Source organism: Hibiscus syriacus, unplaced genomic scaffold (assembly GCF_006381635.1).
Source record: "Hibiscus syriacus cultivar Baekdansim isolate YM2019G1 unplaced genomic scaffold, ASM638163v2 tig00110963_pilon, whole genome shotgun sequence".
Lineage (NCBI taxonomy): Eukaryota > Viridiplantae > Streptophyta > Magnoliopsida > Malvales > Malvaceae > Hibiscus > Hibiscus syriacus.
The window spans coordinates 798346-805054 of NW_024062936.1; the positions used below are offsets into that span (position 1 = coordinate 798346).

At 37.1% G+C, this 6709-nt stretch overlaps 1 pseudogene; it reads left to right on the forward strand.

Moving 5' to 3' along the window:
• Positions 1-282: 282 nt before the first annotated feature.
• On the forward strand, positions 283-6379 carry LOC120148596 (annotated as a pseudogene).
• Positions 6380-6709: the final 330 nt, after the last annotated feature.

Sequence of the window (6709 nt, forward strand, 5' to 3'; positions counted from 1 at the left end):
TATTTACGAGCCGTTCATCTCTAAGTTTACTCAATATGTTCTTCAGTTATTTTCTATGTAATTAATCTGTGAAATTAACTGGTCAGAGATTTTTGTTAAAAAAACGAATTAGAATTTTGAATAATAAAAGTTTGTAAGTAATCGAAGAGAATAGAAGATGTGTGTCAACTGTCAAAACCCAGTCTGACTTGTGTGAGTTACTTACGTAATTTCCCAAAATAACCCTATCATTTCAAGTACTACTGAAAACGCATTCATAACAAAACGAAGTCCTCTCTTCTCACCATTGAGTTTTAGTTTTGCTCAAACTCTTTTAATCTGTAAAGTCTAGGGTTTTCCTGAATAACGCTTCCACCCAGATCCATTCTTTGGAAGATATAATCTAATTTTCCCTTCAATTTCAAGGCTCCTTGGTTATTGGTTTATATTTGACGTTTGGGGTATTGGTTTTGAATTTGTTCTTTGCTTCGTTACAAAGTGTGTTTTCTTTATTATCCAAGTTTTATCCGAGTTAGTTTTGGTTGGCGAGGACCTGATGGCTACAACGGGAGAAGAAGAGGTGGAGTACGAGAGTGATCCAGAGGAGGCGAAGTGGTCACTGGCGATGCGGAAGAGAGAGGCGGCGAGTGACGATGAGGAAGATGAAAGGGAAGAGGCTAAGAACACTGAGGCAAGGGTGAATTGGAGGGCTGTGATTCATTCCGATGAATCAGATGATCATGGCGGTGGTGCAGATTATGACGACGACGAAGAAGAATTGGACTTAGACGACGACGACGACGAAGTGTATGATGAAGAGGATGAGGAATTCGATGAAGAGGAGGTAGACGAAGTAAGGAAAGGAGAGTTGCAAGGGAATGTGGAGAGGAACAGAGAAGATGTAACGGAAGCGGGGGTGGTTGATGGGAATCGGAATGTGGATGAGGGAGTGCAGATTAACAATAATGATAATAATCCTGTAGGAGAAGAAGGTGAAGAAGAAAAGAAGGAAAATGAGCCATTTGCAGTGCCAACTGCTGGGGCATTTTATATGCACGATGATAGATTCCGAGACAATGTTGGCGGTAGTCATAGGTATTCAAAATTTAATCTTTAGCCTTTCTGGGTCTAAATTGCCATCTTAACTAATAATAACTATCTATAAAATTTACTTCTAATGTTCAAATACTCTTCATCCATACTGGCAATGCTATGACAACCACATGAAATTTTGGTAACGATAGGTTTTTATGTTCCAAATCTTTATTTATACCCATATTTCATTGATATGTATGAGTAAAGACTCGGATTGTTTATTATCTTGTGCATATTTTGCAATGATTTATCCATATAGTTCAACTGTTGACCTTATTAATGAGACTGTTGAACTAAAAATCCAATGACTTTGTTTCCGGTGCTTGATTTCTGGTATTGATTTAATATTTTTATGGGTTTAATCTTCAGTATTTTACTTTGTTTTTTTTTTCTTTCTTTACACTGTTATTTGCGTTGCCATTACCTTGCCCTGCCTTTTCCATTGAAGCTTTTATAAATGTTTCTAAGTTGTATATCAACCTGATTTTTCTGTTTTAGGCGAACACATGGTGGAAGGAAATTGTGGGAATCCAAAGATGATAGGAAATGGGGACATGATAATTTAAGGAGATGAATTTGCAAGAAAAGCATTATGAAGACCTAAAGGTTTTGTACATATTCAACTTGAATGATAAGTTTTTTATTTTCTGTATTATTATCATTTGATCTTTTTTCTTTCCCTACTGATATATTTTTTTCTTCCACATTCAGGGCGGAAGATCTTCTCGAGGTAGATATCGAACTCGGAGCAAAAATAGGGATCCAGATAGTGGTTACCCTAGAGGAAGTAGGCCCAAAGCATCTGGGAAAAGCAATAATCAGAACCATGCTTCTAAGGCTGTAAGGGGGAGAGGACCTAGGAGGTATGAACCTAATATGAGAAAGAACAATCAGTCACCTCCAACACAAAACAAACTGTAAGCATTCATATGTGCATTTTTTCCTTAATTTTTCTCTCTTCTTACCATTATTAAGTTTGCATGACATTGAAGTAAACTGTTTTAGTTCTGGGATTCCTCATGAGAGAACGTCACAAGCCAATTCAAGTAGAGCTTTCATACCTGAAACAAATGCAGACACTGCTTCAGTTCCTGCTAGGAAACATATTGTTGAATCAAGCTTGAGTTCTGCTTCTCCCCCCTTCTATCCATCGGAGTCTTCCAACAAAGACATTACTTTGACTCAAAAGAAGGACATGCAAGCCGGAAGCACAAGCAGGAAACTTCACCCTTCTGTGACAAATGAGAATATTTCTGTTTCGCAGTCCAATTCATTACAAGGGAAGAATGTACTTGATTCTCTCAGCATGGCCAAGCTTAATATAGATGATTCCAGCATGTCAGCTTATGTGAAGCCTTTAACCAATGTACAGTTAGGTAATACTGGTCAACCCTCTCACTCCCGGGTACAAGGGATAGGTGTAGCTATCCCTGGACAGAAGGCCTATCAGCCAGCTCCTCATCAGAACCAAGTAAACAAATTTTCTCCGCCAACGCAGGTGAATTCTGTTCAGAGAAGTTCTGTTCAAGGCAGGACACTTTCTTCTGTACAAGCAGCTGCTCAGCAGTTGGGCCAGCATCCTGGTATTGTTGGGTCTCAAGCTTCCTCTCCTCCAAAAAAAGCCATGTCAGGCGGTTCCTATGAATCTGGAGAGGTTGAATCGTCAGAAGCAAGTAAATCCAAGGATGCATTGGTGAGCAAGGGAAAAGGAAGTGCTCAAGGAGCTGGAAGGGGCTCTTTTCTTTATGGTGGAGCTCAGATTATGGGAGCTACTGGGAGTATTGCTGTCAACCAGGGTGATCAAAACTTTCCTGCCTTTCTGCCTGGTAAAGCTTTTATATTTATAGCTCTTTAATAATTTATTAGGTAACAATATCTACTAATTAAAATGTAGAAGGAGAAAATTGCCTTATCTGGCACTGTGCACACTAAATACTTGGACCCATTTTTGTGTGAAGTTTTGCATGGATTAAATGTTTTAGGAGATATTAGATATAGTTTCCATCTGAGTATAGGGAAGACATCAAATGTAGTTTTGATTCCTGGGGTGTAGCTTTTCATTGGGATATGCTTTGTTCCTGGGTTGGCTTTGGCTAGAGGTTGGATCTTATTTGAGTTATTTGTGTTCAAAATACTATGGAAAGTTGGGGAATAGCTTTTATATAAAGAGTTGCTTAGATTCAGTTCTATTATTCTATATTTTCTGTTCAATATTTCTATTATTTCCTAATTCTTGGTTGGTATTAAACCCTCTATAAGCTCAATTTTTTTTAATGATTTTCCCCATGAATTATTGACATGCAGTTATGCAATTTGGAGGCCAGCGTCCTGGAGGCCTTGGTGTTCCTGCTGTTGGCATGACATTTCCTGGATATGTTGCCCAGCCGCAACTTGGTAGGGGAAATTCTGAAATGACATGGTATAATGATTCTTTCCCTGTGGATTATTTCCCCTGTCAACTGCATCTGTTTTCTATTGAGAAATGAGGATGATCTTGGTTAGTCCCCCCATGGTTTTTAGTTATCTCTCCATTATGCAAAATAAGGATTAGTTATGAGTCAGGCAGTCAGCTTATAGGATTCCCATAGTTTGTAGATGATATTTTCATGGCTAGTCTCCATTTGCAACAGATTGACTGTAAGGAAAGAGTAATGCAATAATTGCTTAGAGCGTGGACAATGATTTGACTACCAATGCAATGCTAATTCCCTCTATCACATGTCCTCAATTATTGTAATCTGATTAATTTATCTGTCAGAGCCAAAAGCATATTAAGGATTTTCATGTTCATGTTTAGGCTGCCAGTATTGACGGGTGCTGCTGGAGCTTTAGGGGCAACATATTGTCCACCTTATATTGCAGTTGATGGGTCTTATCATGCTCGTCCATCGGGACAGATATCTTTGACTGGATCCTCAAGGTTGGTAGCGTGGTTTTTGGTCACCTCAACCTGCTTGTTTTTAACAGCATTGGTTTCTGTTATTTTCTGTCTGCTTTCCTGACTTGGAAGGAAATATTAACTTCTAATTAATATTTTAACTGGAAGCATTAAATATTTGCCTCTGCTGTCAGGTTTGAAGGTTAACATTTGGTTGGAATGGTTTTGCTTGAAACCCCTCCAATCAGGATTAAAACATAATTAACTTCAGCTGAATGTGTTAGCTATATATCCATTTTTCTGTTCATTCAATATTAGCTATGTCTTCATTTTATTGGATCCTGACCAATATGTTTGGTGTGACATGGGAGGTCTTATGGAGGATGATTGTATGGTTGGTTTAAATGGGAGATAGAAATATTTTTCTTTTCACGTAGATTACTTTAAGTCGGAAATTAAGTGTTGAAAGATGTTCTAAAAGTGGATTTATTAGTTTTCATGTTCATGTTAATTTATTTCCATAATGGCGCATTGATGCAGTTTGCAATGTTTTTATCAGTAGATTGTTTGATGGTCATAGTCTTGCACCCTTAAAGATAGATGTTTCATAATTTACCTTACCTTAAGTGTGTGAGGGGGATGGGAGTAAATGGATTCTAATATTACAGAAGTGTAACTGGTTATGTTTTATGCCATTTACAAGTTAAAAGTTGGTGTTATCTTTTCTTGCTGATTGCTTAATAATATTTTATTACACTTTGCAGCAGAGAAAATGTGTCTAACAAAACAAATAATGAATGGAAGCCTTCCCAGCAAACTAGTAAGCCATTATCTTGTCTTTATCTGAGATTTCTGAATAGACCTTTCCCGTTTCTTATATTTTGGTAGTTAAACAACTTTCCTATGCAGAGCTTGCGAGTGATGAATTTGGGCAACGGCAAAATAACCCAAATAAGCAGCCTCGCAGGCAAGTTGAAAATCTTATGGTCTTTCTGTGGATGGGTGGAAATTTTTTTCACTCTGTTTCTATCATCTGTTATATGTACGCCTCTTGAATTGTTTTGTCATTCATTGCCATGCAGATATTCGGAAATGAGCTTTAGCAAGTGATTTACTTATGATGGAGCTCGTCCCAATAAAAACTGATGAAGGTCAAAATTTTTCAAAGAAGTTCTTATCATCTCTGTGGATGTTTGGAATTCTTATTTGTGAATTACTTGGTGGTACAGGCCTTTCTTCCTGGTCCTTTGTGATCTCCAGATTTTGACCTGGAACACTTTGGGCTGCAACTTGTTCTGGAATAGTGTACGTAATTCATGTTCCATCCCTAGTTAATGCTCTGATTAATCTGATTGGGATCTGTAATTCATTAGTTCTGTTCTATTAGAAGAAAATTATTAATTATTAGTCCTTAGGCAGTTGTTTGATGTCCAAGAAAAGCATAAATAATTATGCACTTTACATGTCTGCGTCCCCCTCCCTCCTTTTCCCCCAATAAGAGATTGAAGATCTCTCGTCACTTCTGGCTCTTGAGAGACTATTTCACTGATTTAACATGTCCCTGTTGCATTTTGGCAGTTTTGAAGTTTTTTTTTTCCTTGGCATTAGTTCATAAACGAGTTCTGAATCATTTTATTATGTGCATCTCCCATTAATTGGAGGTGTCCTTGTTCATTCTTTCTCTCTTTCTTCCAATTTTGTTCTGACAGTTTTAAGAATATTATTGTGGCCTGACGGGTAGCATTCCGTTGTTTAAATGTGCGGTATGGATTATGCTTAGAGAAAATGATATTTTTCTCTCTCTGGCTTGCTCTGAAAAAGTTATGAAACTGCTGTTATGGTTTCTTGCAGGTTTTTCTTGTGGCTTGAATTTCTAATGAAGCTTGTGAGAAGTTTAGGCGGGCTTTATAAACGTGTGAACAAGAATTATTGTGCATCGGCTGTTTGCTTGATGAACTTCATTTGTTTATTTTTATTTGCACAGGTGGTGTCATTCTCTCTCTTTGGTGGAAGCATTCTTGTCTGGTTGATGGGCTGAGTTGAGAAGTACATCATCAATGTTTGAGTTTTTTTCTTTTTCTTTTTCTTTTTTATTTGGAGGCTGGCTAGTTATAGAGATATTGCAGGGTTGGATTCTGCTCTTGCCCGATGGATTCCTTAATTTTATCAGTGCATTTGGTGACAAGTGTTTTCAAGTTAAGTTGAAAGATCTTTCTTGATTTCGGTCTCATCTTTGTCTATGGATGGCCTGACTTGATTAGATCCCTGGTTCATCTTTTTGTTGAAGAGGGTGAAACTGAATTAAGAACAAAGTTCGAACAGGGAGATAAGTAAACAGTGTTTAAGATTAAAACTGATGCGATGGTAGGCAGGAAGATGAGTAACAAAATGTTGGTGGCTTAAGACATGTTTTGCATTCTTGTGGGATCGAGGTAATACATAGTTGAATGGCTTAGCTTAATTGTTAAACTGCTCTGGATGTAGTGTATTCTATTTGAACCATTGAACAGTGTTCTGTTTTGACCATTGAACAATACATTGTCAATTATGGATAACTAAATAAATTTAATCCTCCAATGATACAGTGAAAATAAAAAAAATAAAGTAAATAAGAATGTTTTCGGTGATAATCAAACCTGTGTAACGGGGATGTAGACTGATAAATTTGATCTTTAACTGAATTGAAACATTGGGTTTAATTTAATTACAAAAATCAATCAAAATACGAAATAATTTAGAAAAATAAATATCATTTGC